The following is a 25,864-nucleotide window of genomic DNA, read 5'->3' on the forward strand; positions in this document are numbered from 1 at the left end:
CTTCTGAATTCAACCCAAAATGACAATGAGTGACATAATTAGACATATTTTTGTGTCTTCTCAGGAATTAAAAAAAACTATTTGGGTTTGCCAATTAGAATGGGTAGGTCATATAAAATAATATGGGGGAAAAAACTTCTTTGGAAACACAATAATGAAGTTCAAGGCTCACTGTGGGGGAAAAAAAAGATGAAACAAGACACCCGTGAAATGACAATATGTCCTTGCTGTTGGAAAAAGAGAATTTCTTAATTAGTGGATTTTATCATAGAGGAGTTTTGAAATTAGGAGACAACTAAACCAGTACATATTTATTGCTTTCATGTAAGAATTCTCACACAAAACCTTTTTCCTTTACATTTGGCTTCTATAGATCTAGGCAATCAGTATTCAATTTGCTGGTAGTAGTCTTGTTTCCAGTGAGGTAAAAGAAATAATTCCTTCCTTCTGTAGTTGTATACTTGGTTAGTTTTAAAACATGGTATCTATATGCTTAAGTAAAAATGAAAACCATACTGTGTTTAACAAATTCAACAAAAAAGAGCATCACGCAGAATAGAGCAGACTTGGTTTGTGTTCTGCTTCTTTAATGGGTTAATTTATTCAAGGAAACATTATTGAGTGTAATTGTGTGCCTGGTATTGTTCACAAAGTTGAGAAAACAGAAATAAAAGATAAGAAATTGCAATCTTGAGGGAGTACAAACAACATAATAAAGGACATGGAAGAAGTAGGAGTAGGGAATGGTAGGGACATTTAGGAGCATGTGCAGTGCAACTAAGACGGGGGGGGGGCAGGTGATGTGACCCATGCATTGGAGGTTGAATAAATGTAGGATGTAATCAAGTAGAGGAGGGAAGGGGAACAGTATACAAAACACCAGTGAGTGAGTTAGCCTGAGACATGAGGAAAATTGCAGTATAAGTGCTTCACCATGACTGAAAGGATGGAAGCAGATGTGGGAAATGCTGGAGAAAAAGCTAGAATGTTGATTGAGAACACTTCTGCAGTGTTCTCAGCATTTAAAGCAAATTGGTGGAATCCAAACTGGGTTCTCAGAAGTAGCACCTTAGGCTATACTGGGGAGAGATTGGAAGCTCATGTGATTATAAGCAAAGAAACAAGTAGGAACCCACTAAAATATTATTCCAAGGAAATAATTCATGTGAGTGGTTTCAGTATCCATGATGGATATAGATATTTTATCCTTGGAAAGAGGCTTTTGAATTGTATGGATACAGGTTGATTTTATATCAATATATTGCACTAAGACAGATTGCAAAGTGACTTATGAGTACTATTTGGTCCAAATGTGTGCTGGTTCACTCTGATGAAAATAACCGAATTTGAATCTGTTTAGATTTACTGAGTAAGTGGAAACCAAGTTTGCCAGTGTCTACCACTTTGTATTATTTATTTCACATATTGGGGTTATCATCAAGAGTACTTAGATTTGAACCACATTAGTCTGTAAGCACTCATTTAAAGGTAGTCCTGACTGTTAATTTTGGATGTCACATTATCCTTTTTGTGTACATCCTCTTAATTTTGTTCATGCTTGCCTTATATGTTCTGCTGAATTATATTTTTTAAATAATTTTTAAAAATGTTTATTTATTTATTTTGAGAGAGACAGTGTGAGCAGGGGAGGGACAGAGAGAGGAGAGAGAGAATCCCAAGCAGGCTCCGTTGCTGCCAGCTGCAGAGCCTGAGGCAGGCCTCTAACCCACCAACTGTGAGATCATGACTTGAGTGGAAACCAAGGGTCAGTCACCTAATGGACTGGGACACCCAGGTGCCCCTGTTCTGCCGATTTTTAAAGTAATTTTATGGGAGTTCCTGGGTGGCTCAGTCCGTTAAGCGTCTGATTTCAGCTCAGGTCATGATCTCATGGTCTGTGGGTTTGAGCCCCGCATTGGGTTCTGTGCTGACAGCTCAGAGCCTGTTTCGGATTCTGTGTCTGTCTCTTTGCCCCTATCCTGCTCATTCTCTGTCTCAAAAATAAATAAACATTAAAGTAATTTTTATCTTAGGATTTATCATTGATATTGACATATTTGAAATTATTTGACAAATTTGACCACATTTTAAGGCTAGATCTTTATTAAGTATAAAAAGAATATCTACATAATCTAATATAGCCTGTTGATTTATGTTTATCAATAAGTAAATCAATAAGTAATAAAAGCATTTTCTTGGATAAGTTTTTTTGACATGAAATACTACCATTTGGTAGCTTTGAGATTTTACCTGTGTAGTTTTTGGTTACTGGGCCTCAAAGTGAATACAGTAGTCCTATCTGTGTTATCTATATATCATATATTTTGTTTTCTTTCTTTTTCCATTTATTTAGACAATGTATGAGCCTGAATTAGTGTTTTTCTTTTCTCGGATTGTCTAAATTGCTTTTAATCTTTTGCCACTATTTCAAGAATTGAGCTTGGTAACTTAATAATATAAACTTAGGGATTTATTGCTTCTCACTGTTACATAGAATAAGACTTTGAGTAACCAGATGATATTTAACAAGACAGGTAAATTGTGATTGTTGGAAGCCTAATAATCCATGGAGTAATTTGTCAGTATTTCTTATCTAAATGATGCACTTGGAGACCAAATATAACTATTGTCACTGCATAATAAAAATAGCAACCAAATATTTAGTATTTACAATATTCTGACTACTTCTAAGCAATACATGGGATGAACTCATCTAGTCATTGCAATAATCTTTTTAAAGATTTTTTTTAATGTTTGTTTATTTTTGAGAGAGAGACAGAGAAATAGAGTGTGAGTTGGGTAGGGACAGAGGGAGAGGGAGACACAAAATCTGAAGGAAGCACCAGGCTCTGAGCTTGAACTCACAAACTGTGAGATGACCTGAGCCTAAGTCAGACATTCAACTGACCGAGCCACCCAGGCACCACAATGATTGCAATAATCTTATAATGATTTTTACAAATAAGAAAATCAAGACACAAAATGCTTAATTAACCTGGCTAATAAAACATAGCTAGTAAGCAATAGGGCTTGGATTTTGAATCTGAAAAATCTTAGAGTGAATTTGTATGATGATACAAGGAATTACTCTTCTATATGGACTATGATAGGTGATTTAGCCACTGATATTTGTGGATTTTTTGGTATCACATCATTAACAATTTTTATTAGAGAATATTTCAAATACATGCAAAAATAGTGGTAATTTCTTTGTACCCATTATGCTATTTCAGTAATAACCAACACCTGTCCAATCTTGTCTCACCTGTACTCCCATTTCTACCCCTTCAAAAAATGGAATTATTTTAAATAAAACCAAAATATTATAGTATCTTATCTCTTAAAAATAGAGAACACAGATACCATTATCATAATTAAAAATTGTTAATATCATTTCATGTTTAGTCATTTATATCACATATATTTTGAGTTGCATGGAATCTTTCCCAAGCCTTGCAAACTAATATGAAATTATAATTTATAGTATTTCTGGAAAAATCCAGTAAAGGTGTATTTTTCTAAGACTGTAACTTCTAGAGCCTGGCCCAGTACCTGGCAATAGCAAGACATTCATGGAATACGTGTTGACCTCACCTTGTTTAAAACATGGAACAAAGATGTCAACTGTTGGTTTTCCTTCTCTTTTAATTGCCCTGTTTAATATGTAACCACATATTTTATATGTTTTTTAATACTAAAATCCATATTACATCCATTATTGAAAGTATAATTAATAACACTTTTTCCTATTAATTGTTAAGGACTTCTTCATAGTATTATGAACACCATCAGTATCATTGAAATGCTGTGTATTTGCCATCACCAACTCCTCTGACAACTTCCACCTCTGTTTCACCTTCTGGAACATTGAGATTCTTTGTGCTTTCAATAGAACAGTTTGGGGAAGACTGACTTCTTAGCAGAAATGAAACACTATTATAGAGTGCAGGTTTGTTAAGAAGCCTCCTGTACTTCAAAATGATGTGACAGGTGTGCTGAACTAAAAGTCATCCACTCTTTAGTTCACTTACAGTAAGCTCCTGTGATTCCCCAGAGACAAGGTGCTATGAATATTATTTCACTATAGTGGCAAATACAAAGGAAAATAAAATTTAGGGGTGAGGGACTCATAGAATTTCTAAACTTCTGGATGTGTTATTTGCACCTCAAGTTTTCCACTAGAATGAGCCAACGTCAAGTATATTACTTGGAAGAACCTGATAAAAGCTGTTTATTAGAATGAGTAGAAGGAAATGGGGAAAGAGGACCCACAGGAATTAACTTCCTAGCACATGTCATGCCTCAGGCAATTGACTTTTAGGTCACTGAATCTTCAAGACAACCCTAGGAGGAAGATGGGATCCCCATTTGAAGGATATGGAAACAGATTTAGATCAAGTTACATATGTGCAGCGACAACGCCTGATGCAGGTGTTTCCACTGTAAAAGTTTTGAGTTTACCATCATACCATTTTTAACCCCAAAGACATCATATTACCCTTTTATATAAACAAAATAAGATATAGAAGGGTACTTTAGGGTATGATAATGTATTTTGTATCATTGGGAAAAAATTATTATTTTTTTTATGGTTGGAAGTGGTTTATTATAAGTAACAAAAGATGTAACTGGGTTGACAAGAGTTACAGATTACAAGAGTTGTAGGAGCTCAGTCCCAGGAACCAGGAACAAAGATGAAATACATATTTGTTATAATATTACAACTTCTATTAAATTGGTTATACAGATTAATTGTCCCAAATATCTGTGGAATCCACCCCTCCATTTCTGTTCTTCCACCACCATGTTGTTTTGGGTTCTTACCTTTCATCTAGGTCATTGCACTAGCCATGTTTTATTTATTTATTTATTTATTTATTTATTTATTTATTTATTACCATTTTCTTTTTAATTTACATCCAAGTTAGTGTATGGTGCAACAATGATTTCAGGAGTATGTTTCTTTTTTTGTTTTTCAATATATGAAGTTTATTGTCAAGTTGGTTTCCATACAACACCCAGTGCTCATCCCAAAAGGTGCCCTCCTCAATACCCATCACCCACCCTCCCTTCCCTCCCACCCCCATCAACCCTCAGTTTGTTCTCAGTTTTTAAGAGTCTCTTATGCTTTGGGAATGCAAATTGGTGAAGCCACTCTGGAAAACAGTGTGGAGGTTCCTCAGAAAATTAAAAATAGACCTACCCTATGACCCAGCAATAGCACTGCTAGGAATTTACCCAAGGGATACAGGAGTACTGATACATAGGGCCACTTGTACCCCAATGTTTATAGCAGCACTCTCAACAATAGCCAAATTATGGAAAGAGCCTAAATGTCCATCAACTGATGAATGGATAAAAAAAATTGTGGTTTATATACACAATGGAATACTACGTGGCAATGAGAAAGAATGAAATATGGCCCTTTGTAGCAACATGGATGGAACTGGAGAGTGTGATGCTAAGTGAAATAAGCCATACAGAGACAGACAGATACCATATATACCATATGTTTTCACTCTTATGTGGATCCTGAGAAACTTAACAGAAACCCATGGGGGAGGGGAAGGAAAAAAAAAAAGAGGTTAGAGTGGAAGAGAGCTAAAAATTATTTTTCAATTCACTGGATTGGTGCAATTGTCCATTCACTTGGAAGAAGATAAACTTTGTCCGTATTTCACATGATCAAAAAAATTACTAAAAGTAGACCAAAACAGAAACTATAAATTCTGTAGTAGGGAAAGCTTTTCCATCCATGACATAAACCTCAAAAACCATAAGGGGTGAGATGGACAGATTTGGGCACATTAGCATTAAAAACATTGAATGGTTAAAGACGGTTTAACAAAGTTAGAAGGGAAAATGGGTAGAAACATTTAGAAGGTAATTGAATAGGAAAAAGTGTAATACTTTCACTATATAGAAAAAGTGCAACAAAATATATGACAAAAAAAACCCTCAACAGCCTAGACCAAAAGTAGACAATAGTTAAAGAGTAACAGTTCATGTTTGAATTGGAGTGACTAAAAAACATCTGGGGTGCCTGAGTGGCTCAGTCATGATCTCAAGGTTCATGGGATGGAGCCCCATGTTGGGCTCTGTGCTCACAGCATGGAGCCTGCTTGGGATTCTCTCTCTCCCACTCTCCTACCCCTCCCCCACTTGTGCACTCTCACTCTCTCTCTCTCAAAATAAATAACCATTAAAAATTTTAAAAATCTTATAAAAATAAACACTATAAAATGCAAATCAAAATGACAGCTTTTTTTCTATCAAAAATGCATAAATCCACTTAAGCATTATTGACATCAGTTTTGGGGGATTAATGCAATGGAACGCTACTCATATGGAAATGACATATATGTTTATATGCTGACTTGTAAAGATAGCTTATAATAAAGGCTTTATAACAAAGCATGTTGTAAAATTCCATTCTTTTGGTAGAAAACTAAACAAAATTAGCTGTGTCCATATGTTTGTGTGTTTATTCTCATCTTTCTAAGTTTCTAGCTATGACATTAAACACAAAATGTGTTGATATATAAATACATAGATGTATGGATAGAATAAGGTATTGATATTTCTAAATACCAATACTAAATACTAAATAACACTGGAGAAAGGAAAGAGGAATTTTTTTTTCTTACTTTTATATACATTTAAAACATGAAAGAATAATTGGATTATAAGTGATTTCTCTTTTAACTTGTTAATGTAATCCTCTTGTATAATCGGAAGAAATTAACATTAATACAGTGATTTCAAATTTCTTTTTAAAAAATGTTTATTTATTTTGAGAGACAGAGAGTAAGCAAGCACAAGCAGGGGAGGGGCAGAGAGAGAGGGAGGGAGAGAGAGAATCCCAGGCAGATTCTGCACTGTTAGCGTGGAGCCCCCCCCACCCCTCACCCCCTGAACTTGGGGCTGGATCTCACAAACCACAAGATCATGACCTGAGCTGAAATCAAGAGTCTGATGCTTAGCTGAATGAGGCATTCAGGTGACCCTCAAATGTCTTTTGTAAATTGTGAAATATAGACTTCTGGAATTTTAGCTGTATTATATATTGTATATTGCTTGGGCTTATAAAAAAAACTCTTTTAAAATGTTTATTTTTGAGAGAGAGAGAGAAGAGAGAGACAGAGCATGAGTGGGGGGAGAGGCAGAGAGAGAGGGAGACACAGATTCTGAAGCAGTTTCTAGGCTCCGAGCTGTCAGCACAGAGCCCAAACCAGGGCTTGAACCCACCAACGGCGAGATCATGACCGGAGCTGAAGTCGGACACTTAACCAACTGAGCCACTCAGGCACCCCTAAAAAATATCTCCAAAAATTATCATACTCTTTACTTACAGTGGGGAAAAAATAGCAAACTGAAACATAAATACTAATGCCTTAAACATAGCATACATCTGTAAAACAATAAGGGTATATACCCTATCAAACATGAGAAAATGCACCCAAATGAATGTTAAAGCATGGAAATACAAACTTCAGCCTACCAAGCATGCATGAACTCAGCTCGCATCCGTTTGTGTATGTATAATTTTACGTTGGTCACTGATAAGAACTGGGATAATTGCACATGTGTAGAAAAAGGTCTTGAAGGATAAATGCAAACTAAGAACAGTGCTTCTTTGTGGAGAGGAAAGGTGACTGGTATTAAGGTAGAGCTAAAGGAACTTAATTACCTTATTTGTAGTTGCATTTAATGAAGAAAATGTATTCATATATTAATTTGTATAATTCAAATTGCGGAATAAATAATACATTTGAAAGGTTTTTGAGGGTGATAGATCTCTCTTTCAGCCATGGGCAATTCCTGGGAAGGACTAAGTACTGACACCTGTCAGTAGGCCGTCCTCACAAAAGCAGGGACTTAGCTTTAAAGCCCTGCATGGGGGGATCTGAACGGGAGAACGCAGTGTTTGTTACAGTTTGTCCGCTTCTTCTCTGTGCAGCTACTCCAGCATTCTGGTGGGCCTCTTTTCCTGGTGGAGATGTCTAAGAGAGAGGTCAGTGGTACAAACTATAATCCTCACAACTGAAGACTCAGGCCTGCGAGTGGTAAGTAACATCTTCCTCTATTGACATTCTAGATTGCCCTCACTCTCAGAACTTTGCTGTCTTAAGTGGTTTACTCGGTGGAGTGATCTAGACCCTCTACACTGAGGGCTCTGAGTTCTTGTCACATCCTTCTCAGGCTTTTGAGCTTTTCCATTTTACTTAAAAATGAAAAGAGGAATACCAAGAGATACTCAAATGGTTCACTTTGGTGCCCCAAAATGGCTCCCCGCCCTCCTCAGGTGACAGAAGCTGTAACTTCTTCTGATAAGAGCCAGTGGTTCCTGCCAGCATGATTATTCTTGCTCTTGCCCCCTAATCCCTTGGCACTGAGACCCCAACAGACGAGGGAGGTAGCTGTAACTTAAGGATCGGTGGGATTCTTGCTGTATCGTAATGCTCCTTTAAGAACCAATACTTGTAAACCTACAAAGCTCAGGACTGTCAATGCCCAGATATTGAGAGTTATAGGTTTATGTGCACTATTGTGTGTTTACATAAACATATATATATGAATATGATTTTATATCTATGTAACTTTGCAAATAGATTACATATAAAAATTATATATACACATATCTCTATAGCTCCCTGTATTTCCTCACTCTGTTTGCTGAAAGACCATGAACTGTGACACTCTATTAGTAATGTATACACCAAACACTTGGATTTGATTTCTAGAAATAATCTTCCACTAAAAGGAACCAAGGCTCCTTGGATTATAGAGCTGGAGCCGGTGAGCATATAACAGGGGTATTAAGATTAGCATATAATGTTATGCATAAAATAATTAAATGGTTAAAGGCTGATTGAAACATGGCAAAAAAAAAAAAACAAAAGCAAAAACACAGATGTAAGTTTGAAGGAGCTCACCAACCGTATGACAGTTTAAATATCAAAATAGATAATGAGAGTATGAGATTGTTACTTAATGAATAAAAGAGAAATCCACCACTCCACACTTGTATAAGTAGATAAATAAGGAAGAAGGAAAAGGACTTCAGAGTAGATTATCAATGATAGATAAAGAAGAAATGATGAAATACACAATCATTGTTTAGCAACTAGCACCTGGGTAGTAGGCACAGGTGAGAACCATCAATTAAAGGCTTGCCTGTAGGGGTTTGATGAGGAACAGAATATCGATGTAATCAAAATACCTCCCCATGAGATAGTAATCAAAATACCTCCCCATACAATAGTAACCATAACAAGGGGAGGAAGCTTTACTACAGTGCATGATGCTGAGAACAGCACTGCCATCCAACTCTGGGACCTCAACTTCTGTGATAGTATTTCTTTATCCTTTCTGGCCCAGCCATCTGGTGCAAAAGTGGGTTTCCATTGAAGAAACTGGCAGAAACCAGGTGATAATTTGAATATTACCAGTGGTGGGACATTACCCGAGTGTGCCTCTTGATGCGATGCTCAGTCTTGTCATGAGGAAATGTCAGACACCAAGGGCTATCCTATAGCATGAAAGCCTTGAAGCCCCTCAAGCGCTGGCGAAATGAGGAGAAACTAATCAGATTGCAGGAATCTGATGAGACATGTCGGCTAAATGCAGTATTGTTGGGTAGGTTGCTGGAACTTAGTGGTTAAAGAGATATTATTAGGTTATGTTAAATTTTGGGATCTATGTGTTGGGTCAATGTTGTTAGCACTGTTATTTAACTGAATAAAAAGGGTGTGTGGTCATAACATATGGAGGTTTCTTTATTTTTGGAGAAAACACTACAGTATTTAGAGGTGATAGGGCATCCCATCCAACAGAAAAAAAAAAGTCCATATATACAGAGAGAGAATGGGAAGGTAATGAGGCAAATGCAGTGAACCATTAACAATTGGGGATTTAGGTAAAGAGGACATGGGGGTTGCTTTTACTATTCTTGCAATTTATTATGTATGTTGACCATTATTTCAAAATTTAAAACATAAAATTTCAAAAAAAAATTTTGCCTAAGATTTACTATTATATCAGAAGAATCCTTTTCCCCGAGTAGCTTTTTTTCTAATATTGTACATTGTACTTAAAGACTATAGCATGTGCATAATCTTTGGTAAAGAGTTAAACCTAAAGAAATTTAAAAAATCTGTTAGTGCTATGAATTAAATATTTCAGGAAATGGTTCTTTCATTAAATCGATGTGGTAGGTGGTGCTAATGGCCATTTTCTAACACTGAATACAAAGAGACCAAAAGGCTAAAGGAAGCTGGCATGAAAGCCAAAGCAAACCAAACATTCTAATATACTCTTGATTTTCTCTGGAAGCCACATGTTTTCAATCTAGATTCAAGTTTTTATTTTACTGACTTATAGTTGATGTACAGTATTATATTAGTTTCAGGTATACAGCATAATTCAATATTTTTAGGCATTACAAACTTAGGAGTCTAGTTGCCATCTGTCACCCTACAAAGTTATTACAATATTATTGACTATATTCCCTGTGTTGTACATTGCATCTCCACGATGTACTTATTTTTTTAATTTTTTAAATGTTTATTTATTTATTTATTTTTTTGAGAGTGAGAGAGACAGAGCACAAGTGGGATAGGAACAGAGAGAGAGAGGGAGACACAGAATCCGAAACAGTCTCCAGGCTCCGAGCTGTCAGCACAGAGCCTGAAGCGGGACTCAAACTCACGGACTGTGAGATCATGATCTGAGCCGAAGTTGGTTGCCTAACCAACTGAGCCACCCAGATGACCCTACAACGTACTTATTTTTTAAGTACTTATTTTTTAAGAAGTTTGCACCTCTTAATCTCCTTCGCCTCTTACTCCCATCCCTCCACTTCCCTCCCTGCTGGGGACCACCAGGTTGTTCTACCTATGAATCTTTCTCTGTTTTGATGGTTTCATTTTTGAGATCCTGCGTATGAGTGAAATGGCATAGTATTTGTCCTTCTCTGATTTATTTCACTCAGCATAGATTAAAAGTACTAAACTCTTTTTTTTCTTTTTACTGCTTTCCTGTATGTTTACTTTGTACAAAAACTCTTCATTTTTTCCCCAGTGTTCTTTATAGCTTTTTCTGGGAGAGAGCTCTGTAACTTTAGTATGTATTTATAGTTGTGAAATAGCTCTTCTCTCCTTAATCCTTTTGTTTACTCCCATAAATGAGTCATTGACGTTTCCCAACAGTTACTGGGAAACAGAGGCCTGCTTCTTGTTAATGTCACAAGTAGTCTTTTCCTGGAAGTGAACATGTGAGCAAACCTAAGTCCAAAAGGAATTTAGTAAGTATCTCTTTCAGACCAACAGTAAGTAATGTTTTCTTAGAGAATATCATGTATTCTTGGTTTTTTATTTTTAAATGTGCTTGTATAAATCCCACTGAAGAAAACTCAGACCCTCTGGCTATCTCTACTTTAATACAGTATTTTAAAATATAGCTTCAGTTAAAGGGAAATGTCGAGTTTTCACTTAGTACTTCCTAAACCAGATTTCATTCACTGTTAGTTCAGGTATTTAGTTCTAGTTCCTATTTCAAAGCCCAAATGATCATACTTACAGTATACTGACTTCTGTGGGAATGTATGTCTTTTGTCAATTTGCTTGCTAATTAGACTACATTTTTTTTTTTTTACTGGATCCTACTAGCTTCTTTATCAAAGGCACTCTGAATCCTAATACTTGGCTTCCCTAGCCCTTCCTTTTCCCTATCTTGAATCTTTTATCTTGCTCTCCTGCTGGGTGAGTGGTATTAACTATATGAAATTACCTACTTAGATCTCATTAGTTTTAATCTCTCCCAAACTGTCTGTGGCAGGTGGGGAGTAAGAAAGCTGGGAAGAAAAGGACTCTGCTTCCCTTCCCAGCATGATCCGGAAAACCAATGCTCTTCCTGTTCCTTCTGTGCTGTTGTATCTATCTTTGTAGCATGTCATTTAAAAAAGGTCATGGTGAGATCTCAGATAGGAAAAATGAAAAAAGACACTAATTTTTCTGGGAAGGAAACATACACACATACACACACACACACACACACACACACACAGGTAAAAGTGGTCTTTTTTTTTTTAAACCTCATTACTTTGTGTGATAATCGGTTTAGGAAGAGAATTGAGATTTGCTCCAGGCAGGTGATATTCTGCAGGTAAGCCAATATTCTTTTCCTCGGAGGCTGTCTTTGTTCATGTGCAGCTTGAGACGACTCTTGCTCAGGACTTTGACCTCAACTTTGTAGTTTCACTGACCCTACATTGTTTCATTTGCAAGTATAAAACACCTTCTTTGTAAGTTTTCTGGAATGCATACATATTTTTTGATAGTTGTTTTTCTTAAAATGTTACTTGTCTTCAAACAGTTTTGATATTGCCCCCCCTCACCGTGAGTAGATATGCAATTCTGACCCTCAGGGTGTATCAAGGAGGGAGCGTCAATGCAGAGATTTAGTGATGAGAGTGGGTATAGAGCCCTCACTGCGGAATGTGCCAGACTCATTTTCCCTAAGTTTTCTAGGTACCTTAGAGGACAGGCTTTGTCATCTTTTTCATGGACTTGGAAATGAGGTCCTTAGAGGTTAAGTAACATAGTAAGGCTGCCATTGTTCTCTCAGCTTAGAATGTCCTCACTTCTCAAGCATGACCCTTGTTTGTTCAGTGTTGAGGCTCCCGTTCAAGGTCCCACTTTCCTGGCTCCATCAAAATAATTCCACTTGCTTCCTGAGCTCCAGATACTCATGGTGACATTATTTCCTTCATAGCGTTTATCACCTCTTTTTTTAAATTTTTTAAAATGTTTTTATTTATTTTTGAGACAGAGAGAGACAGAGTGCCAGCAGGGGAGGGGCAAAGAGAGAGGGAGACACAGAATCTGAAGCAGGCTCCAGGTTCTGAGCTGTCAGCACAGAGCCTGATGAGGGGCTTGAACCTGTGAACCTTGAGATCATGACCTGAGCCGAAGTCGGACGCTCAACCAACTGAGCTACCCAGGCGCCCCAATCACCTCTGACTTTTTTGAGCTTCAAGACAGAATAAAATTTGCTTGTCCTCTTGACTGTTGTATTCCCAGCTTGTAACATGGTGCGTCAGATGGCTGTTTTGGGTTGAATGAATGAACACACTCAGGTTGCATTCATCTTAGGCCCTAGTTTACAAGGCAGCCATGAGCCCTCTGCAGGAGTGTCAGGGCAACTACTTCAACAGACTTCCCCTAATTGTTGTGCCGAAGATTTGTTTTTTCTGAATAAACCCTGAGGAATCAGATTCTGACATACTTTGAATACTGTGGACAATGTCTCCAACCCATTGATGAATCTCAGATGGGTCTGTTCTTGGCCTGCAGGTAGATTCTTAGCAAAATCCTGCTTCCTATTCATGTTACTGCTTAAGCACAATGTTCAGTCTCTTGTGATGTTAATATTGTATAATTCTTCTGTTCGTACTGTTGCCAGTAAGCATGTGCATAACATCAAAGGAATGCTGTTATGGATGATTATGGTCAAAAGGTAAAATCTTTGGCCACAAAAGGAAAGTTTCTCTTGGGGACATAAACTGATCCAATACAGGAGGAACTGACATTTTCATTCCTGTGACACTGAAAACAACTGAAACAAACAACATAGATGCTTTCCACCCTTTTCAACCACTTAGCGTAATTTGCACTTATGTGAAGGGAGTTGGATAAGACATGAAGTTCCCGTTTATATTTTATCTAATCCTTTTTTTTTCTTTTTATCCATGATTTATAAATACCTAGGATCCCTTTTCACTTACAACACTTGTAGCTCATGATGGCATATTTGTTCAATCTTGATTATCTTGTCTCCATGTGTTTGTTGTGTGTTCTCCTTTATTTTGGGGTTGGGCAGTGAGTAAACAGAGCAAAACTTGTTTGCTAATACTCTTTATTTTATACCCTGTAACTTTCATATTTCTTTCTCACCTTGTAAATGTCTTTGGCATTATTGCTTCACCTATGGCTCTTCTTTATTGCTAAGTCTGTAAATACATAAACCTCTCTTATTCTGGAGAAACTATCTTTTTATTATCTCTGGCTTAACTTCCCAAATGCTGTTTTATTATCTACATTGTTCAGTGAAATAAAATCTAAGTCTTGGGGGATCTGACAGAGACATCGTATGCATTGAGTTGAATTGCACCTGAAAACTGGGTGGATGAATTTCCTGATGAAGTGGAATAGCACTCAGTAGTAAATAGGATAATATGCTATTAGGAATAACCTCAGGGCACCTGGGTGACACAGTCAATTGAGTGTCTGACTGTTGATTTCAGCTCAGGTCATGATCTCATGGTTCATGGGTTTGAGCCCTCCGTGTTGACAGTGCGGAGCCTGCTTGGGATTCTCTCTCTCCCACTCTCTCTGCCCCTCCCCTCCTCATTCTCTCTTTCTCAAAATAATTACATTAAAAAAAAAAAACAAAAAAAAGAAACAGCATGACCTCAGGATAAATTTCAAACAAAAAAGAATGCTGAAGAATTGTAAAAATGATTGCCTTTCTACTTAAAAAATTCTTCCTTGTGGGGCACCTGGGTGGCTCAATCGTTTGGGCGTCCGACTTTGGCTCAGGTCGTGATCTCACAGTTCATGGGTTCAAGCCCCGCATGGGGCTCTGTACTGACAGTTCAGTGCATGGAGCCTGCTTTGGATTCTGTGTCTCCTTCTCTCTCTGCCCCTCACCCACTTGTGCTCTGTCTCTCAAAAATAAATAAATGTAAAAAGAAAAATGTTTTAAATTCTCCCTTGCTCTTGTATTCTTCCTATAGTTACATTTTTGGTTTCTACAGCAGTTAGCAAGCTGTTTATTTCATCTCTATATTAGAACAAATTGTTTTTCATCTGTCTCTGTCTCTACCAGAAATTTCTTCCCAGAATATCATGAGCTGTGGAGGAAACACGTCTTGCTTATAGTCCTGCTTGAATAATTGCTGTTATTTCATTTTGATCTTGATAAACCAATAAAAATTTATTCCAAATGAAATTTCCTATCCTAATGTATCAGGAATCTTTTATAAAGTCTAAGTAAAAGCTACTTTTCTCCCTTGTGTATTTTAGTGATTCTTGATAAAATGATTCTCCATTTCTCCTATTTATGAGTGGTTAGCAAATCCATCCCATCGGTTACTCAGCGTGTCATTTCTGTTAAATTGCTTTCAGATATTATAGTTTTGCTTTGCCACAAAAGGTTACACTTTAGCCTTCTAGACAGCAGTAGTGAATACTAGAGCCCTGTTTGTATTATTACCCTGATTGATAAATTAAAAAGTTAAAAATAGCACAATTTTCTTTGAGCTAAAGCACTGTGTTGACATCTGCCACTCTGATGAAATGAATTGCTTTAGGAAAATATGCTCTGTATGTTTTAAAAATAGCATAAAAATTAGCTCTCAGTTCTTAAAATTTTTAATTGTGGTTTGCTATATTTTTTATTATAGGAATTGTATCAGAGGTTTACAAGATTTTTCTTAGATTTTTTAAAAAGGTAGTCTCTGTTCTTGTAAGTTGCAGAATTTGTGTTTTATTCCATGAATTTGTGTTGGAGTCTTACAAAAATTTTTTCTCTCAATTACATTTGAAAATTACATCCTTTTCCTTTTCAAACAAAAGTTAAGCAGGGGCGCCTGGGTGGCTCAGTCAGTTAAGCATCCGACTCTTGATTTCGGCTCAGGTCATCATCCACTGTATGTGGAATCAAGGCCCGCATTGGGCTCCATGCTGACAGAGTGGAGCCCGCTTGGGATTCTGTGTCTCTCCCTGCCCTGCTTATGTTCTCTTTCTCTCAAAATAAATAAAATTACAAAGAAATTTTAAAAAGCAATGGCCTGATTTTCAAAAGAATACACTAGATATAAATGAAAGCAAATTATCCGGAAGAGAAACCACAACTGAAAATCAGGGCTACATACTATAGCACATATATTTCTATCAGGAACATTATCTGTTATAGACCCTGTTTTGTGTACTTTCTTTCTTAAAATTAAAAATCTTAACACATTTGGTGGCTGAATGGATAAAGAGTGACTTATTCATACAATGGGAATAAAAAAGAAATGCTAATGACATATTCAGCAACACGGATGATTTTTAAAATCCTTATGCTTAGTGAAGAAACTAGATACAACATACAACATATTTTATGATTCTATTTATATGCCATTCTAGTGAAGGCTTAGCTACAAAGATAGAAATAAGGTCAGTGGTCACCATGGGCTAGGGTCAGGAGAAAGAATTTGTTTGTAGATGGGCACGTGGGATTTTTTTGGAGTGATGGAAATGCTTTATTATTTAATATATATGCGTTTATCAAAGCTCTTAAAACTATACCCTAAGTATTAACTTCACTGCATATTATATCTCATTGAAGCTTCCCTAAAGCTGACAAGTTTGCTTATAGGTGAATTTACTCAACTCTTATGAATATTTGAGAAGATACACTTTCTTAATCAGCTGTCTCATCAAATAAAATAAACTTTCTCTATAATTGAAACATGTCCAGCATCTTGAACAAAACCAACTTTCTTTTAAATATGCAAGGTTAGCTTTCAGAGAACTAGAGGAACAACTTGGATGTGCCGAGGAAAGCATGCGTGTTTGTTAGCTAAGTCTTCATTTTCCAGAGCAAAAATAAGTAGGCACTTTCCATAAGTCTAGAAAGAGGATTTTGATGTTATTCAGATGTTCAGAAGTCATCATTAGAAGAGCCCAAGTGTGAAGTGGTTTCACATGGTACCTTCACAGTCCAGACTTCGACACGGAGGATCGAGCAAAGGTTGTTGCTTTTTATTCATAAATCCCTGTGTGTTCCTAGATTGTTGAACTAGGTGGCCTCATTGGCATCATTTAATCAGCTGTGCTGGATATCTTCTGTCTCTTCACATCTATTTCCCACTGTTCCTCATGGCTCTCTTCTTATTAGGTTGATCTGTGTGGTTTGTGTCAACAGACTGTCACACCCTCAAGCCAATGGAGCTGTTGAAAGCAGGGGAGAGAGTGAGATCTGAGACTTCATCTGGTGGTTGCTCTGTAAGCTGCATCAGAACACCTGTCACATCACTAATTGCCACCCCTCCTATCCAGGTGGCTTTCTCTACTCAAAATCTCTTTCTTTCTCTGTTAAGATAACTTCTTCCTCTCCTCTTTTCACTGGGCTTGGGGATTTTTTTTAAGGGTATTTGTTTTGAGAGAGAGGAAGAGAGACAGAGAGCATGAACAGGGGAGGGGCAGAGGGAGAGAGAATCCAAAGCAGGCTCCACACTTACAGCGCAGAACCCAATGTAGGGCTCAAGCTCTACAGATGATGAGATCATGACCTGAGCCAAAATTGAGAGTGGGACGCTTAACCAAATGTATCACGCAGGCACAGGTTTATTTCATTTTAACCCTATTTCCCCTCTCTCATTTTCCTGCTGTCTCTAGGCAATCATCCCAATGCACTTCATTTATCTTCATTACAGATGTAGAAACTGAGGCTCAGAGAGATCTCACAGCAAGTCATTACCAGAACTGGAATTCATACTTAATTCTCTTGGACTCCAAAAGCCATATGATGGACCCTCCCATAGTTGATTTTATCAGTTTCCTATCATAAATATGGAAGAAAATTTATACACATTTACTCATTGCATTTCTAAACACTGAACAAGAGATACTTTGCAAAATTTTTATGTAGGCAAAATTGACATAACATTGTATTCGTTTCAGGTGTAACAGCATAATGATTTGATATTTGTACACAATGGGAAATGACTGCCACAATAAATTTAGTTAAGATCCATAACCATACATAGTAACATGCTTTTTTTTGTTGTTGTTATGGTGAGAACTTCCAAGATCCACTATCCTAGCTACTTTGAAATATGCAATACAGTATTCTTAACTATAGTTGCCGTGAGGCACTTAACATTACATCACCATGACTTACTCATTTAGCGAGAGCTACTTTGAAGGCAAAATAAAAAAATGCAAGTCTTACTGCCCTATGTTATCCTCTGATTTGGAAAACATACACAGCCAGAAAGACTTAAGTGAGTTGAGTGGGTACGGGATGAAGTATCATGAATTATTTTTTTTTTATGTGGACAAAAAAAAAAAATGAACTAATAGGTTCTTTCTAGAAATGAAACTACATAATTTTCATGATTATAATGAAAACGAATTGTATTGCATAAACCTCTTATTAATGGTTGATTATAACCCTTTCCAAACATTTGCCTATGTAAAAGCTTACATGACTAAGCATACTCTTATGTTCCTAATATTTCTCCTCCCCCACCTCATAGTATTCTGCTTGTTGAAAAGGAAACAATGAAATTGAAGGGGTTAACATGCAGAATTGTTAGAAGACTTTTTAAACATATACCAAATTAGATTTCTGAACATGATTTTTAGGGGAAACAGGCTGTGCATGTTCTAATTGGCCTATTTTTCCCTTTCTTCCTTCCTTCTATCCTTCCTTCCTTTCTTCTTTTTAAAGTTTGTTTATTTATTTATTTGTTTATTTAGAGAGTGTGTGAGCACAAGGGGAAGGGACAGAGAGAAAGGGAGAAAGAGAGACTCTAGAGCAGGCTCTGCACCGTCAGTGTGGAACCCCATGCAGGGCTCTAATTCATAAACCCTGAGATCATGACCTGAACCCAAATCAGGAGTCAGATGCTTAACTCACTGATTCACCCAGGTATCCCTGGACTTTTTTTTTTTTTTAACTCATCTGAGAGGACTGCCCAGATATCAATCGTGGAAACCCAAGGTATTCACAAATTGTGTGAGTGTTCATGGCTAATGTGGAAGCCAACCATGGTGTCCACCTGGAGGGAACTTTAGCATTATGCTGTATGAAACTGAAGTGTCAGAGCCTCTTGCTTGGAAGGGCCCCTTTTCAAGTCCTGCACCTTAATTGTATTTATCATTTTATGTATTTTTCTTCCACTTGCATTCCAAAAATATATTTTATAGAATTACAGTACACGTAGAACCCAAAACCTGGATACCTGAGTTCATTTTCTGGAAGTAGTGATACATGGGTATAGATATAGACTGCGTATAGACTGTGTATAGACTCATTCTATCATGTTAGATTTTGATAAAAGTTTAACTTCAAAAAGAAGGTAGTCCAAATGTATTACCAAGAATGCTCATAAAACTACTTTCTTTAATAAAAATTTGAATTTATTTTTAAAGATAGAAAAACAAAGCTTCCCTTCTGTAGTCTTAGTATTGGTGAGACACTAAACATGAGAATTTAAATGTTAAAATAAGTGATCTATGTTAAGTCTGTGATTAAGCATTTAACTTCTGTGGACAGCAATTGCCAGTGTTCGTTATGGCCTGTCAAATTCTACTTGGCACCCATAATGTAACAACTATACTCCATTAAATGAGGGGTTCCCTCCTCCTTTTAAACCATACACATGGAATTCTACATGTATTGTTGTCACATTCCTGAGTTAGGTGTTTAGAATCTTTGTTATATTTATTAAATTCAGAAGTCACCATTTCTGAATATCCAGTCTCTCTAGTAATAGTGTTCAATAATGTATAACAGTATTTTTATTTAAAGAAATACATTATATAAATCTAAAGAAGGAAAAAAATTAAACTTGAGAAAATGACCAAATTTTTATTTTGTATATACTATATATTATACATATATATGGCTTTTCTCTGACATTAGAGTGTGGAACCAGAGTCTTGGAATCTGATCAAAATGTTAAGGAATTTCAGAGGTATCACACAGAAAGGAAGCATGAAGTCTCATAGATAGTGCCACCAGTAATACAGAGGGCTAATGAGGATTGCTGTGGATGGAATTTTAAAAAAAATAATGTCAAGCCTCAATTATGCCAGTAAAAAATTTATTTAAGTAAACTCGGTAAATGTTTTGCCCCTTTAACATGAGTGATTTAAGTAAATGGATAACTTTCCTCGGCATGTCTGTTTATCAGAGAAGCCACCATAAACCTTCCACTTATGACCTTAGACTGGAATTGATTACTTTCTGAAGTGAATAATCCTGTAAGAAAAGAATACATGAGGCTCTAAGGACAAACAGTTCTCTCAAACCATGTGTATTTAACATCTGTGGTTTCTTCCCTCAATTTTATGTGCTCTTATTTAAGTAGCAGTGATTTCCCTTAGGTCTAGAGTAAGCCATTTACTTCAACACTTGGATTTCTCTGCGAGGAAGGTAGGTTGGGAGACACATTGAGAGTTTAGGGCTAGAGTCATGCCTTTGAATGCCCTGGGCAGTAAAAGAGCCCCAGACTACTGTAGGCACTAGGAGGACTATTTGTCAGGAGCATTTTAGGACACTGAGGCCATGTGGTTATGATAAAGAAAGAATCTGGATAATAACGACTGATTGTATTATTGATGCTGAGCGCACTATGTATGTCCATATCTTTGTAGTTTGTTCATTGTCCTGTTTTAGGTCTTTCTAAACTCACTGTGCCCATGCTTGAGTCTAAACTTCAGATCCACTTCTCATCGAATTGCCTTCTAAATACTCAAGTGTACATTCAGGTTTTGAATGTAGTTGGGTTCGAGAGCATGCCGTGGTCTCCCTTATATTTAGGTTTAAGTTTGTTGCAGATGCTAAACTAAGATGCTTCATTCACTCGTTATTAACTCATTCACTCATTCATTCTCTAAATATCTGTGTTGTGTGTGTTGTGTTTCAGGCATTGTTCTGAATGCTGGAGAGATTTTAGTAGTTGATATCGACCACTGGAATTGATTTGCAAACAGCCAGTAAATGCCTCCTGAATGAATGAATCAGTGAATAAATAAGTAAATAAATGAGAAAGCACATGTACATAGAAATAGAACATACTGTAATAAGGGAACAAAAATTTAATTAGGTATCTACAGCAAGTACATATTCCACATCCTATGTTATTACGAAAGTCTCTTAGAAGGAACTTCCAACCATTCGTGGTATGAATATAAGATATTTTATGAAAAAACTGAGGCACAGAAAATAGTGCTTTATTTTATGAGCTCTGGAAATAGTTTCCTTTTACAAGAAGGAAATAGTATTTTCGTTCCGTGAAAATATTTGAAAAATTGCAAACCTTGCCTTCACAAACCATATTTTTGGGGTAGAGAAGATCAAGCCCTGCCCTTCACTTTTGTTCTAATAAATGTGAGCCTATGATATTGTGAATCTTTACATTTGTCTGAAGTACACCCTTGTAGAAGATCAGCGCAAGCTCTTTGGTTATAGGAATTATTGGTTGAATTCCTTTCTAAAAAATAAATTCGTCCGTAATGTGGATGTCCCAAATCTCACCTGTATTTTCCAAGCTACAGCCATTCTTTGCTAACACTGTTAGTAGCCACAATACTCAAGGAAGCCATGTGGGAAGACTAAATTTCACAACAGGTTTGCATATCCTCATAACCATGGCCCCACAGAGTGGCTGTGTATAACATCTGAATCCTGTGTCCATCAGTTCTGAAATGTGATCTTGAGGAAGATTTTCCATTATCCTATTATGCTCCATTTCCAAATCTGTATAACATGAAAAATGATGGCACCTATCAGTTAGTGGGTCATTTAATAGATATCCTATTATATTGGTCTCATGCAAACCAGTAACAAGGGATCTGAAAATGAGACCGGTGACCAAAAATTTTGAAGAAATTGAGAAAAAACCGAAACAGGCTCTGTTGTCTTGTCCAGTAGTACACATTAAAGGAGGAATTGAGGGGCACCTGGGTGGCTCAGTCAGTTAACTGACTGTGGCTGAGGTTATGATCTCACAGTTTGTGGGTTCTAGCCCTGTGTTGGACTCTGTGCTGACAGCTTGGAGACTGGAGACTGCTTCAGTTTCTGTGTCTCCTTTTCTCTGCCCCTCCCCAACCTGCTCTCCATCTCTCTCTTTCTCAAAAATAAATAAAAAATATTAAAAAAAAATGAAAGGAGGAATCTACTCCTGAAATTATTGTTTCACTATATGCTAATTTGGATGTAAATTTTAAAAAATAAAAAATAAAAAATAAAATTAAAATTAAAAAAAATGAAAGGAGGAATTGAAATGTGTTCAGCCTTAATAAATCTATAGGTGAATGACTTTGAAACTTGCATTTTAAAACTTAGCTTTTGGTTAGCATAATACCCTTCATTTCTACCCACGTTGCTACAAATGGCCAGATTTCATTTTTTCTCATTGCCAAGTAGCATTCCATTGTATATATAAACCACTTCTTCTTCTTTTGTTAATATGAAATTTATTGTCAAATTGGTTTCCATGCAACACCCAGTGCTCATCCCAACAGGTGCCCTCCTCAATACCCATCACCCACCCTCCCCTCCCTCCCACCCCCCATCAACCCTCAGTTTATTCTCAGTTTTTAAGAGTCTCTTATGGTTTGCCTCCTTCCCTCTCTAACTTTTTTTTTCCTTCCCCTCCCCCATGGTCTTCTGTTAAGTTTCTCAGGATCCACATTACAGTGAAAACATATGGTATCTGTCTTTCTCTCTATGACTTATTTCACTTAGCATAACACTCTCCAGTTCCATCCACGTTGCTACAAAAGGTCATATTTCATTCTTTCTCCTTGCCAAGTAGTATTCCATTGTGTATTATAAACCACAATTTCTTTATCCATTCATCAGTTGATGGACATTTAGGCTTTTTCCATAATTTGGCTATTGTTGAAAGTGCTGCTATCAACATTGGGGTACAAGGGCCCCTATGCATCAGCACTCCTGTCTCCCTTAGGTAAATTCCCAGCAGTGCTATTGCTGGGTCATATGGTAGTTCTATTTTTAATTTTTTGAGGAACCTCCACACTGTTTTCAGAGCGGCTGCATGAGTTGGCATTCCCACCAATAGTGTAAGAGTGTTCCCGTTTCTCCACATCCTCTCCAGCATCTATAGTCTCCTGATTTGTTCATTTTAGCCACTCTGACCGGAGTGAGGTGGTATCTCAGTGTGATTTTGATTTGTATTTCCCTGATGAGGAGTGACGTTGAGCATCGTTTCATGTGTCTGTTGCCCATCTGGATGTCTTCTTTAGAAAAGCGTCCATTCATGTCTTCTGCCCATTTCTTCACTGGATTATTTGTTTTTTGGGTGTGGAGTTTAAATGAAATGAGTCAGGCAGAGAAAGATACCATATGTTTTCACTCATATGTGGATCCTGAGAAATTTAACAGAAGACCATGGGGGAGGGGAAGGAGGAAAATAAAGTTACAGAGAGGGAGGGAGGCAAACCATAAGAGACTCTTTTTTTTTTTAAACATTTATTTATTATTGAGAGACAGAGAGACACAGAGAGTGAGCAGGGGAGGGGTAGAGAGAAGGGGAGACACAGAATATAAAGCAGGCTACAGGCTCTGAGATGTCAGCACAGAGCCCAATGTGGGGCCTGAAGTCACAAACTGTGAGATCATGACCTGAGCCGAAGTCAGACACTTAACCGACTGAGCCACCCAGGTGCCCCAAGAGACTCTTAAATACTGAGAACAAACTGGGACTTGATAGGGGTGGGGGAGAGGGGAAAGTGGGTTATGGGCATTGAGGACACCTGTTGGGATGAGCACTGGATGCTGTATGTAAACCAATTTGAAAATAAATTGTATTTAATATAAGAAATAAAAAAATAAATAAAAAGAATGTGTATAAAGAATAAAAAAAAATAAAATAAAACTTAGCTTTTGGGTTAGCCCAATGCTAGCCACTGTTACCAAGAATCCTTAGCCAGGATAAGTCAATTTTTTTCTCACCCAGAAATCCAAGGCAGTTGTGACTTCTGTCAGGGACAGCTGTCTTCTCTGTTGTCTGTCACATAGATGCTCATAATAATGGAAACTCTGATGAGGTCTTGAGGACATCATGGTAGTCTAATCCTAGTGAAACAAATGAGGTCAGATTTTGAGACATTTTGGTTCGCTAGGCCTGGAAATTGCATTTTAACACCATCTCATGGTCACACGATAATGCGAGGAAGGCTGAAAAATTAGTGTCTGATTGTGTCCTTGAAGAAGAGAATATATATACTTGTGAATAGCAAGCAATTTTTGCCACAGGTTACCCTACTGCTTCTGAAATACTAATCAGTAGCCTTTGCCTCATATTTAAAGCAGACCCATCCTTTTTCCAGTGAGACTTCCTACAGCCCCTTCCATCACTGCCCCCCTTTCCTAGTCCTTCACAGGATATCTGGAGATGTCTACTTCTCTCAGTCAGGACCAGTCCTCTGTTACTATATTTTAAATCCTGTGACCTAGAAAATAGCATACTTTAGTAAAGCAGGTGCATAGTAATCATAAGAAACCTCTACTTTGACAATGTGTGAATGGGAAACTCATGGCTTACTTTAGTGCAGAAAAATGCTGGAATCATTCTGGAAAGGCAATCTTTAGACTTGTCTACACTGGCAGATGAGGAAGTTTCATGATTAGATATTGGTTCTGTGTTCTGGAAGAACTTCCTTGTGAGTTGATCTCCATGGACTTAGCTCCCGTCCTCTGGAAGGATCTTCCTTCTATATTTACGTCTGCAGACAGTTTTATTTTTTTATTTTAAAAAAATCTTTATTTATTTTGAGAGAGAGAGAGAAAGAGAGGCAGAGAGAGGGAAGCACAAGTTAGGGAGGGACAGATACAGAAAGGAGGTAGAGAATCCCAACCAGGCTCCCAGTGCTATCGGCACAGAGCCCGATGCGGGGCTCAATCTCATGAACTGTGAGATCATGACCTAAGCCCAAATCAAGAGTCAGATGCTTAACCCACTGAGCCACCTGGGTACCCCTGTCTGCAGACACTTTTAAAATGGGCCCTGGAGGGGTGCCTGAGTGGCTCAGTGGGTTAAGCATTGGAACTCTGCTTAGGTCATGATCTGCATTGGGCTCTGTGCTGACAGCGATGAGTGTGCTTGGGATTCTTTGTTTCCCCATCTCTCTCCTCCTCCTCCACTCGAGCTTGTGTGCTCAAAATAAATAAATAAACTTAAAAAAATTTTTTAAAGTAAAATGGGTCCTGGAGAATATTCTCTTAGGGAGCTGTGCAGTTTCCAAAGTCCATTTCTTAATCTTATGCAATTGGGAGCCCAAGGATTGTTTTATATTCAGTCTTTTTTTTTTTTTATTTTAATTTTATTTTTTGGGCTAAACTCATAGTTCTTGACTGTAGAATTACCTCAAAAAAAGTTTTGGGGGGTTCTAATTTAGTGGTTTACGTATATTCCAAGTGCTAGTAACCACAGACAATGTCTTTTTCCTTTTTCCTTTAGGTTTACTTCTCTAGCTTGCTTTATTTCTCTGCTTCTTTACTTCCATGCTTATTTCTTTCAACATAGTAGTAGTTGCCATCTGAACAAGAGGTTTTGGTAAGAAGGCAGCATCCTTAATTTTTGCTGCGGGGCTCAGTTCCTTGTCTAATGGAGAAAGCTTACTGTGACTTTGTGCTCAAAGCCTTTTTTTTCCAGTTTTGACCCTTATTAGGGGGTTTGAAGAAATTGGCTTCTCCAACACTGCCACACCGACAGTGGGAAGTAGATGTGAAGAGACAGAAGATATCCAGCACAGCTGATTAAACGTTGCTAATTTGGGTGTCACCATTTTGGCATCCTTTGTGTTTTTATTTATTCATTTTGAGAGAGCAAACAAGCAAGTGTGTGAGTAGGGGAGGGACAGAGAGAGAGAGAGAGAGAGAGAGAGAGAGAGAATCCCAAGCAGGCTCTGTGCTGACAGCCTTACTCAGGGCTCGATCTCACAAACCATGGGATCTTTACCTGAGCCGAAACCAAGGGTCAGATACTTAACCAATTGAGCCACCCACTTACAGCTTACTGTTTCTTACCCACTTACTGCTGCCATTTTCACCGTAG

At 37.4% G+C, this 25,864-nt stretch overlaps 1 protein-coding gene across 8 annotated transcripts in view; it reads left to right on the forward strand.

The window, feature by feature from the left end:
- Nucleotides 1-25,864, forward strand: part of PRR16 (proline rich 16) — a 953,840-nt gene that overhangs the window by 357,991 nt on the left and 569,985 nt on the right. For all 8 annotated transcript variants that reach the window (XM_045057987.1, XM_045057979.1, XM_045057982.1 and 5 more), the window contains one exon: nucleotides 7,961-8,066. The gene's annotated coding sequence lies outside the window, so the exon portion shown is untranslated. The remainder of the gene's footprint in view (nucleotides 1-7,960; nucleotides 8,067-25,864) is intronic.

The sequence above is a fragment of the Felis catus genome, chromosome A1, assembly GCF_018350175.1.
Source record: "Felis catus isolate Fca126 chromosome A1, F.catus_Fca126_mat1.0, whole genome shotgun sequence".
Lineage (NCBI taxonomy): Eukaryota > Metazoa > Chordata > Mammalia > Carnivora > Felidae > Felis > Felis catus.